Source organism: Elaeis guineensis, chromosome 2 (assembly GCF_000442705.2).
Source record: "Elaeis guineensis isolate ETL-2024a chromosome 2, EG11, whole genome shotgun sequence".
Classification (NCBI taxonomy): domain Eukaryota; kingdom Viridiplantae; phylum Streptophyta; class Magnoliopsida; order Arecales; family Arecaceae; genus Elaeis; species Elaeis guineensis.
Window position 1 is genome coordinate 103,194,260 of NC_025994.2, and position 11,653 is coordinate 103,205,912.

The following is an 11,653-nucleotide window of genomic DNA, read 5'->3' on the forward strand; positions in this document are numbered from 1 at the left end:
TTGATTCATATTGAGTCACCCTGATAGGACCACTGATGATCTCGATCATGAGTGCCTCATCGGAAGGATACGAAAGTTTCTCTCTTCACTTTCTCTCTACTTTCTCTCTCTATAATTTTCTCTCTCTTCATGAATTTTCTCTCTCTAGAAGTCTTATGGATCAATGGAGGATCCTGATACATAGACAAGTCCTAATTTTGATTAATCCTAAGAGAGGTCCTCGATCTGTATTATTAGGATCAATTATCAGTAATTTTCTCCATATATGTGATTTTTATATTTGATCAGGGTTATGAAGAGACGATTGTCTGCATAAGATATCGAGTGGAATATTTTGTTAGAGAAATTCATAAATCAAAGAAGAATATTGATTTCTGTGCTTGGATCAGTCATCGGTAAAGGTAAGAATCCCTGTACATGATCACTATTATATATATGCTATTTTACTGTTGGTCTTGCATCGTTGGTTTTGTATCGTCAGATTTGAGATCGATGAATTTATTATACCTGAGATACTGTTATTTGATTTTGAGCATGAGTATGTTATGTCAATATATATGTATCAGAGATTGATGGTATGATTATATGGATATGACATATCTGAATTGATCATAATGTAAGACAGAATTGATTTGATGAAATCAACACAAAATGATTAAATGAAAAGAAAGAGATATATGGTATGGACTAGCCTTGTCATATGGAACAGCCCACCAGGAGTTTATGCCTGGGACAGCCCCCACTGGCTTACAGGTGGATCAGCCGGCCAGAAGCTCATGCCTGGGACAGTCCGTCAGGAGCTTATGCCTGGGACAGCCTCTCACAGGCTTTGGTACGTGGGACAGCCGGCCAGGAGCTCATCCTGAGACAGTCTTGAAAGACTTTTTAAATGGATTCGATCCGGATGATGACTGAGGTAATAGACTTGGATAGTCCAGAGCCAGAAGAAAAATGTTAAAAAATCATATGATTATGAAAAGAGAAATGAAAGATAAGGCATGAAACAATTGTTGAACAAAAGGGTTTCACCTGTTAACATATGATGATGCATCTATTTTAACAAGACAGAAAATTTATGAATGTTTGCATTATTCTGGACATTGAACATGAGATTTTATATTTTATTGCTTATCCTTATTTTCAGACAATATTACTATATCAGTGTGATATGGAAATTCTTACTGGGCTGTAAAGCTCACACCCCTTTATCTTTCTTTTCTTCTCAGAGTTACAGGATGACTTAGATTGGCTATGGCTTGGATTTACGGGTGAGTAGAAGGATAAATAGAGTGTCATAGTATCTGAACAGAGAATTGAACAAATTTAATTTGTAATTATGCAAGGTTTTACGAATTATTATTGAAATTAATGGTATGAATGTTAAGATTGTAATGATTTATTTTTGGCCATGCATATTCTTTAGGGCTTGCTCTAAGGAGTGTGCGGCCATCACGTATCTGACCCGGGTGTTGGGTTCGGGGCGTGACAGAATGGTATCAGAGCTCAGGTTATGATCATTAGGGATTATGATATAAGTGATTAGAATATTACAGAGTGATATTAGAGCTTAGGTTATGATCATTGGAAATTACGATATAAATGATTAGGATGTGATAGAATAATATCAAAGCTTAGGTTTAAGATCACTAGAGATTATGAAGAGATATTAAAACTTTATGTAATATCAGTAGGATGTGACAGAGTGGCATTTGAGCTTAGAGCTTAGGTTACGTTTATTCGGAGACAATGATACAAGTAATTAGGATATGACAGAACAGTACTAGAGCCCAAGTTTAAGGTCACTAGGGATTGTCATATAAGTGATATCAAAACTTTGAGATTATAATCACTAAAGTATGATTGATAATATCAGAGTTTAAGATTTTGATCATTAAAGGTATGATAGAATGATATTAGAGTTTAGATTATGATCACTAGAAAATATGATTTAAGTGGTATTTGAGTTTAAGGTTATAATTATTCAGAATTATAATTTTAGTGATATCTGAACTTAAGTTGTAATCATGAGGAATATGATAGATATAAAAGAGAAGATTCAATATTTAGATTTCGAATCAATAGATATTAAGATGAAATTTATGTATAAGTGGCATATGATATCTATAATAGAATTGATGAGTTATATCTTAGATTTCAATTAGTAAGGTTGACCTAAGTATGAAAAGAGTTGACCTTGGAATGAAGTGGGAGGTATTGATAAGTTATGTTGAGTATACTAGATGATTTTGGAATGTTAAACTTATATGATTGAAGATCATGATACTTTTCTAATTTTGATGATAATTGTCTGATGCGTTATGAATTTTGGACTTATCAAAGAAAGTTAATTAGGGTATGGTCTAAGAAAAAATTACATCATATGAGGGAGAAATATTTTTTGAACACTGAACCCATAAGAGGTCATATATGAAACTCAATCTTAGATGAAAAATATACTTGAATTTTATTATAAGAATATGAGATACACATCATGGTGAAATCTTTGGTTACTCAAAATATCATATTCTGAATAGGATTCCTTGATCCTTCAAGTTACATTGAATTTCAAGTCAAAAGCTTACTTTTCTAAGTGGATCAAAAGTATTTTGATATTGTTAAATTAAAAAAAAAATTATTATTTTGTCAGAGTATGATATACAGGTTATGATGAAATCTTTAATAATTCATATTACTATCTTTGGATTAGATTTTTTTTTTAAATTTTTCTTGTGATTGTTGAAGATGGTGAAGTATATTAATTATTCAAGTCAAGTTTGGATTTTTTTTTAAAATTAAATTAAGACATCTTGCTAATGTTAAATTTTGAATGACTTATATAAGGGATAAGATTTTATATGGATTTATCGATTAATATTAAGGATTGTGATGAAGAGAGCTCTATAAGAAATAATCAAGTTGATTCTACTTAAGGATGTTGGCTTGAGTTCTTTTAGTTGTCAAGTTAGAATTAATTCTTTTAAAAAGAAAGATTGATTTAGAAATTATCTAAATGATTGTAAGGTAAATCTAAGATTAACTCCAATTAATTCTAGATATGTTGGAATCTTGAAAAGTGATGAAACTTATACAATGATTTCAAATATAGGAAGTAGATCAAGTTTTAATTTTTATATGCTATATCCAAAGGTAGTAAAGATAAAGAAACTTAAAATTTTGCCCTAAGTCTTATATGAAATTTGAAGGTTGGATCTATCCTGGATTGATCTAACATATAAGGATATTTTATCTTTGATAGACTTATATAATTTGATAAATTAAGATCAGAGTGCGCAGCAAAAGCGTGATGATCTGAATTGATTAGAAATATTAATCCTTTAAATCAAAAGTTATGATGGAATATATTAGTTGCAAATAAGGAAGGATTTTATTGATAATGAAAGGATACTATAAATTTTGATCTAATCTGATCATAGCCGGATAATCTTGTCAGTAGGTTGCTTCATTGTAGATAATGCCAAGAAATTCTAGATATCTCAATTTTATTAACAGCTTGATAGTTCTGATATTAGTTCAAACTTAGAATGTCTTGATATAGATCTGATATTTTTTTTTAATTTTAATATGGTTACTTGAACTGATATAGAAGATTGAGATTTTTCTTAAGATGAGAGTCTATATATAAAATTTGTTGGAAGATCAAGTGAAGAACGAAATCGATGATTGTGAAGAGTGCCCGATGTTTGATCTTTATTTATTTTTCTATCAAGGGTAGCCTGAGATAATTATGAATTTGAGTGGAATGTATTAGACAAATAATGGTGGTATATTAATACAAGTCCAAAATATTATAGTTCTTCAAAAAGTTGAGAAATCAATAAGAAGGGATGAGTTTGAAATTTCAAATAATTTTTGTTATAACAAGATCATGAGAAATAAATAATATATATGACATTATCGTAAGCTTAAGAATGACATGAAGAATGTATACTTAGAAATAGGTGTCTCGAATGACATAACTTAATTTCGAGGATGAAATTATTTTAAGGAGGGAAGAATGTAATAACCCAGATATATATATAAAAAAAAGAAAGAAACGAAGAAGACTCCTGTTGGGAGTCTTCTTCCACCTGAGTCACCGGAGGAGAAGTTGGAATCCGAGGGAGATTCGACCTCTTCTCCACTCTATAAGACCCCCTCTCCCCCTCCTAAACAACCCATAGTGATCACCGGTTTCTCTCTCTCCTTTCTCCTTATTTTCTCCGGTTGAAGTCAAGGCCTCCCGTACTTGTGCTCGTCGAAAATTGGAGCTGACGACATTGTCGGAGCTCGAGGTAAGCCCCTCCCCTTCTTCCTCTCCCTCTTCCCTTCCTCTCCTGGCCCAAGACCTCACCGCCGGCCATCGATTTTGCTGGAAAATAAATTCCAAAGAAGATCCCCTGTTTTTCGAAAAAAAAAAGAAAAAAAAAGAGAGCCGCCGGCCGAACCCCATCGCCGACCGGCTTCGCACGGTTGGCCGTCGTTGCCGGATCTCCGGCCAAGCCGTCGGAGCCCGAGCCGCCAAGGGGAGGACCTCACGGTCCTCCCCTGTTTCAGCCAATGGAGGCCGCGGGAAGAAAAGAAGAAGGAAGAAGAAGAAGAAGAAAAGAAAAGAAAAGAAAAAGGAAAAAGAAAAAAGAAAAGAAAAAGGAAAAAGAAAAAAAAGAAAAAAAAGAGAAAGAGAAAAATAAAAATAAAATAAAATAAAATAAAAAGAAGAAGAAGAGAGAAAAATTTTCTCTCTCTCCTCTCTCTACCTTCTCTCTCTATATTTTCTCTCTCTAGATTCTCTCTCTAGACTTTTCTCTCTCTTTACGAATTTTATCTCTCTAGGATCTTTTCTTCCTCTCTGATTGCATCATGAACCCTAGGATAAAAATTGAGATGAAAATAAGATGACCTGAGATTACTCTGAAATTCGTGCGGTAGATCTGATCCCAGTCCGATTCTATTCGAAATGTAACACTTGATTCATATTGAGTCACCCTGATAGGACCACTGATGATCTCGATCATGAGTACCTCATCGAAAGGATACGAAAGTTTCTCTCTTCACTTTCTCTCTCTACTTTCTCTCTCTAGAATTTTCTCTCTCTTTATGAATTTTCTCTCTCTAAAAGTCTTATGGATCAATGGAGGATCCTGATACATAGACAAGTTCTAATTTTGATTAATCCTAAGAGAGGTCCTCGATCTGTATTATTAGGATCAATTATCGATAATTTTCTCCATATATGTGATTTTTATATTTGATCAGGGTTATGAAGAGACGATTGTCTGCATAAGATATCGAGTAGAATATTTTGTTAGAGAAATTCATAAATCAAAGAAGAACATTGATTTCTGTGCTTGGATCAGTCACCGGTAAAGGTAAGAATCCCTGTACATGATCACTATTATATATATGCTATTTTACTGTTGGTCTTGCATCGTTGGTTTTGTATCGTCAGATTTGAGATCGATGAATTTATTATACCTGAGATACTGTTATTTGATTTTGAGCATGAGTATGTTATGTCAATATATATGTATCAGAGATTGATGGCATGATTATATGAATATGACATATCTGAATTGATCATAATGCAAGACAGAATTGATTTGATGAAATCAACACAAAATGATTAAATGAAAAGAAAGAGATATATGGTATGGACTAGCCTTGTCATATGGAACAGCCCACCAGGAGCTTATGCCTGGGACAGCCCCCACTGGCTTACAGGTGGATTAGCCGGCCAGAAGCTCATGCTTGGGACAGCCCGTCAGGAGCTTATGCCTGGGACAGCCTCTCACGGGCTTTGGTACGTGGGACAGCCGGCCAGGAGCTCATCCTGAGACAGTCTTGAAAGACTTTTTAAATGGATTCGATCCGGATGATAACTGAGGTAATAGACTTGGATAGTCCAGAGCCAGAAGAAAAATGTTAAAAAATCATGTGATTATGAAAAGAGAAATGAAAGATAAGGTATGAAACAATTGTTGAACAAAAGGGTTTCACCTGTTAACATATGATGATGCATCTATTTTAACAAGACAGAAAATTTATGAATGTTTGCATTATTCTGGACATTGAACATGAGATTTTATATTTTATTGCTTATCCTTATTTTCAGATAATATTACTATATCAGTGTGATATGGGAATTCTTACTGGGCTGTAAAGCTCACACCCCTTTATCTTTCTTTTCTTCTCAGAGTTACAGGATGACTTAGATTGGCTATGGTTTGGATTTACGGGTGAGCAAAAGGATAAATAGAGTGTCATAGTATCTGAACAGAGAATTGAAGAAATTTAATTTGTAATTATGCAAGATTTTACGAATTATTATTGAAATTAATGGTATGGATGTTAAGATTGTAATGATTTATTTTTGGTCTTGCATATTCTTTAGGGCTTGCTCTAAGGAGTGTGTGGCCATCACGTATTTGACCCGGGTGTTGGGTTCGGGGCGTGACAGAATGGTATCAGAGCTCAGGTTATGATCATTAGGGATTATGATATAAGTGATTAGAATATTACAGAGTGATATTAGAGCTTAGGCTATGATCATTGGAAATTACGATATAAATGATTAGGATGTGATAGAATAATATCAAAGCTTAGATTTAAGATCACTAGAGATTATAAAGAGATATTAAAACTTTATGTAATATCAGTAGGATGTGACAGAGTGGCATTTGAGCTTAGAGCTTAGGTTACGTTTATTCGGAGATAATGATATAAGTAATTAGGATATGACAGAACAGTACTAGAGCCCAAGTTTAAGGTCACTAGGGATTGTCATATAAGTGATATCAAAACTTTGGGATTATAATCACTAAAGTATGATTGATAATATCAGAGTTTAAGATTTTGATCATTAAAGGTATGATAGAATGATATTAGAGTTTAGGTTATGATCACTAGAAAATATGATTTAAGTAGTATTTGAGTTTAAGGTTATAATTATTCAGAATTGTAATTCTAGTGATATCTGAACTTAAGTTATAATCATGAGGAATATGATAGATATAAAAGAGAAGATTCAATATTTAGATTTTGAATCAATAGATATTAAGATGAAATTTATGTATAAGTGGCATATGATATCTATAATAGAATTGACGAGTTATATCTTAGATTTCAATTAGTAAGGTTGACCTAAGTATGAAAAGAGTTGACCTTGGAATGAAGTGGGAGGTATTGATAAGTTATGTTGAGTATACTAGATGATTTTGGAATGTTAAACTTATATGATTGAAGATCATGATACTTTTCTAATTTCGATGATAATTATCTGATGCGTTATGAATTTTGGACTTATCAAAAAAAGTTAATTAGGGTATGGTCTAAGAAGAAATTACATCATATGAGTGAGAAATATTTTTTGAACACTGAACCCATAAGAGGTCATTTATGAAACTCAATCTTAGATGAAAAATATACTTGAATTTTATTATAAGAATATGAGATATACATCATGGTGAAATCTTTGGTTACTCAAAATATCATATTCTGAATAGGATTCCTTGATCCTTCAAGTTACATTGAATTTCAAGTCAAAAGCTTACTTTTCTAAGTGGATCAAAAGTATTTTGATATTGTTAAATTAAAAAAAAAATTATTATTTTGTCAGAGTATGATATATAGGTTATGATGAAATCTTTAATAATTCATATTACTATCTTTGGATTAGATTTTTTTTTTTAAATTTTTCTTGTGATTGTTGAAGATGGTGAAGTATATTAATTATTCAAGTCAAGTTTGGATTTTTTTTTAAAATTAAATTAAGACATCTTGCTAATGTTAAATTTTGAATGACTTATACAAGGGATAAAATTTTGTATGGATTTATCGATTAATATTAAGGATTGTGATGAAGAGAGCTCTATAAGAAATAATCAAGTTGATTCTACTTAAGGATGTTGGCTTGAGTTCTTTTAGTTGTCAAGTTAGAATTAATTCTTTTAAAAAGGAAGATTGATTTAGAAATTATCTAAATGATTGTAAGGTAAATCTAAGATTAACTCCAATTAATTTTAGACATGTTGGATTCTTGAAAAGTGATGAAACTTATACAATGATTTCAAATATAGGAAGTAGATCAAGATTTAATTTTTATATGCTATGTCCAAAGGTAGTAAAGATAAAGAAACTTAAAACTTTGCCCTAAGTCTTATATGAAATTTGAAGGTTGGATCTATCCTGGATTGATCTAACATATAAGGATATTTTATCTTTGATAGACTTATATAATTTGATAAATTAAGATCAGAGTGCGCAGCAAAAGCGTGATGATCTGAATTGATTAGAAATATTAATCATTTAAATCAAAAGTTATGATGGAATATATTAGTTGCAAATAAGGAAAGATTTTATTGATAATGAAAGGATACTATAAATTTTGATCTAATCTGATCATAGCCGGATAATCTTGTCAGTAGGTTGCTTCATTGTAGATAATGCCAAAAAATTCTAGATATCTCAAGTTTATTAACAGCTTGATAGTTCTGATATTAGTTCAAACTTAGAATGTCTTGACATAGATCTCATATTTTTTTTTTAATTTTAATATTGTTACTTGAACTGATATAGAAGATTGAGATTTTTCTTAAGATGAGAGTCTATATATAAAATTTGTTGGAAGATCAAGTGAAGAACGAAATCGATGATTGTGAAGAGTGCCCGATGTTTGATCTTTATTTATTTTTCTATCAAGGGTAGCCTGAGATAATTATGAATTTGAGTGGAATATATTAGACAAATAACGATGGTATATTAATACAAGTCCAAAATATTATAGTTCTTCAAAAAGTTGAGAAATCAATAAGAAGGGATGAGTTTGAAATTTCAAATAATTTTTGTTATAACAAGATCATGAGAAATAAATAATATATATGACATTATCGTAAGCTTAAGAATGACATGAAGAATGTATACTTAGAAATAGGTATCTCGAACGACATAACCTAATTTCGAGGATAAAATTATTTTAAAGAAGGGAGAATGTAATAACCCAGATATATAAAAAAAAAAGAAAGAAACGAAGAAGACTCCTGTTGGGAGTCTTCTTCCACCTGAGTCACCGGAGGAGAAGTTGGAATCCGAGGGGGATTCGACCTCTTCTCTACTCTATAAGACCCCCTCTCCCCCTCCTAAATAACCCATAGTGATCACCGATTTCTCTCTCTCCTTTCTCCTTGTTTTCTTTGGTTGAAGTCAAGGCCTCCCGTACTTGTGCTCGCCGGAAATTGGAGCTGACGACATTGCCGGAGCTCGAGGTAAGCCCCTCCCCTTCTTCCCCTTCCTCTTCCCTTCCTCTCCTGGCCCAAGACCTCACCGTCGGCCATCGATTTTGCTGGGAAATAAATTCCAAAGAAGATCCCCTATTTTTTGAAAAAAAAAAAGAAAAAAAAAGAGAGCCGTCGGCCAAACCCCATCGCCGACCGCTTCGCACGGTCGGCCGTCGTTGCCGGATCTCCGGCCAAGCCGCTGGAGCCCGAGCCGCCAAGGGGGGGACCTCACGGTCCTCCCCTGTTTCAGTCAAGGGAGGTCGCGGGAAGAAAAGAAGAAGGAAGAAGAAGAAGAAAGAAAAGAAAAGAAAAAGGAAAAAGAAAAAAGAAAAGAAAAAGGAAAAAGAAAAAAAAGAAAAAAAAGAGAAAGAGAAAAATAAAAATAAAATAAAATAAAGAAGAAGAGAGAAAAATTTTCTCTCTCTCCTCTCTCTACCTTCTCTCTCTACATTTTCTCTCTCTAGATTCTCTCTCTAGACTTTTCCTCTCTTTACGGATTTTGTCTCTCTAGGATCTTTTCTTCCTCTCTGATTGCATCATGAACCATAGGATAAAATTGAGATGAAAATAAGATGACCTGAGATTGCTCTGAAATTCGTGCGGTAGATCTGATCCCAGTTCGATTCTATTCGAAATTGTAACACTTGATTCATATTGAGTCACCCTGATAGGACCACTGATGATCTCGATCATGAGTGCCTCATCGAAAGGATACGAAAGTTTCTCTCTTCACTTTCTCTCTCTACTTTCTCTCTCTAGAATTTTCTCTCTCTTCATGAATTTTCTCTCTCTAAAAGTATTATAGATCAATGGAGGATCCTGATACATAGACAAGTCCTAATTTTGATTAATCCTAAGAGAGGTCCTCGATCTGTATTATTAGGATCAATTATCGATAATTTTCTCCATATATGTGATTTTTATATTTGATCAGGGTTATGAAGAGACGATTGTCTGCATAAGATATCGAGTGGAATATTTTGTTAGAGAAATTCATAAATCAAAGAAGAACATTGATTTCTGTGCTTGGATCAGTCACCGATAAAGGTAAGAATCCCTGTACATGATCACTATTATATATATGCTATTTTACTGTTGGTCTTGCATCGTTGGTTTTGTATCGTCAGATTTGAGATCGATGAATTTATTATACCTGAGATACTGTTATTTGATTTTGAGCATGAGTATGTTATGTCAATATATATGTATCAGAGATTGATGGTATGATTATATGGATATGACATATCTGAATTGATCATAATGCAAGACAGAATTGATTTGATGAAATCAACACAAAATGATTAAATGAAAAGAAAGAGATATATGGTATGGACTAGCCTTGTCATATGGAACAGTCCGCCAGGAGCTTATGCCTGGGACAGCCCCTACTGGTTTACAGGTGGATCAGCCGGCCAGGAGCTCATGCCTGGGACAGCCCGCCAGGAGCTTATGCCTGGGACAGCCTCTCACGGGCTTTGGTACGTGGGACAGCCGGCCAGGAGCTCATCCTGGGACAGTCTTGAAAGATATTTTAAGTGGATTCGATCCGGATGATGACTGAGGTATAAACTTGGATAGTCCAGAGCCAGAAGAAAAATGTTAAAAAATCATATGATTATGAAAAGAGAAATGAAAGATAAGGCATGAAACAATTGTTGAACAAAAAGGTTTCACCTGTTAACATATGATGATGCATCTATTTTAACAAGACAGAAAATTTATGAATGTTTGCATTATTCTGGACATTGAACATGAGATTTTATATTTTATTGCTTATCCTTATTTTCAGACAATATTACTATATCAGTGTGATATGAGAATTCTTACTGGGCTGTAAAGCTCACACCCCTTTATCTTTCTTTTCTTCTCAGAGTTACAGGATGACTTAGATTGGCTATGGCTTGGATTTACGGGTGAGCAGAAGGATAAATAGAGTGTCATAGTATCTGAACAGAGAATTGAAGAAATTTAATTTGTAATTATGTAAGGTTTTACGAATTATTATTGAAATTAATGGTATGGATGTTATGATTGTAATGATTTATTTTTGACCTTGCATATTCTTTAGGGCTTGCTCTAAGGAGTGTGCGGCCATCACGTATCCGACCCGGGTGTTGGGTTCGGGGCGTGACAAACCATGATTGATGTTATCAATTTCGAATAAAGATCGGATCGGGATCTAATCTACTGCATTAATTTCGGAGCAATCTCAAATCATCATATTTTTATTTCAAATTTATCTTAGGATCTGTGATGCGATCAGAGAGAGAGTAGAAAGACCTTAGAGAGATAAAATTCATAAAGAGAGAGAAAGGTCTAGAGAGAGAAAATAGGAAGAGAATCTAGAGAGAAAAAATGGAGAGAGAAGGTAGAGAGAGGAGAGA

General features: G+C 33.3%; 1 long non-coding RNA gene across 1 annotated transcript; it reads left to right on the top strand.

Moving 5' to 3' along the window:
* The first annotated feature begins 4,699 nt into the window (after nucleotides 1-4,699).
* Nucleotides 4,700-11,306, top strand: LOC140855765 (uncharacterized). The gene is made up of 2 exons (XR_012138958.1): nucleotides 4,700-5,961; nucleotides 11,141-11,306. It is a non-coding gene; the product is annotated as an uncharacterized lncRNA (long non-coding RNA).
* Nucleotides 11,307-11,653: the final 347 nt, after the last annotated feature.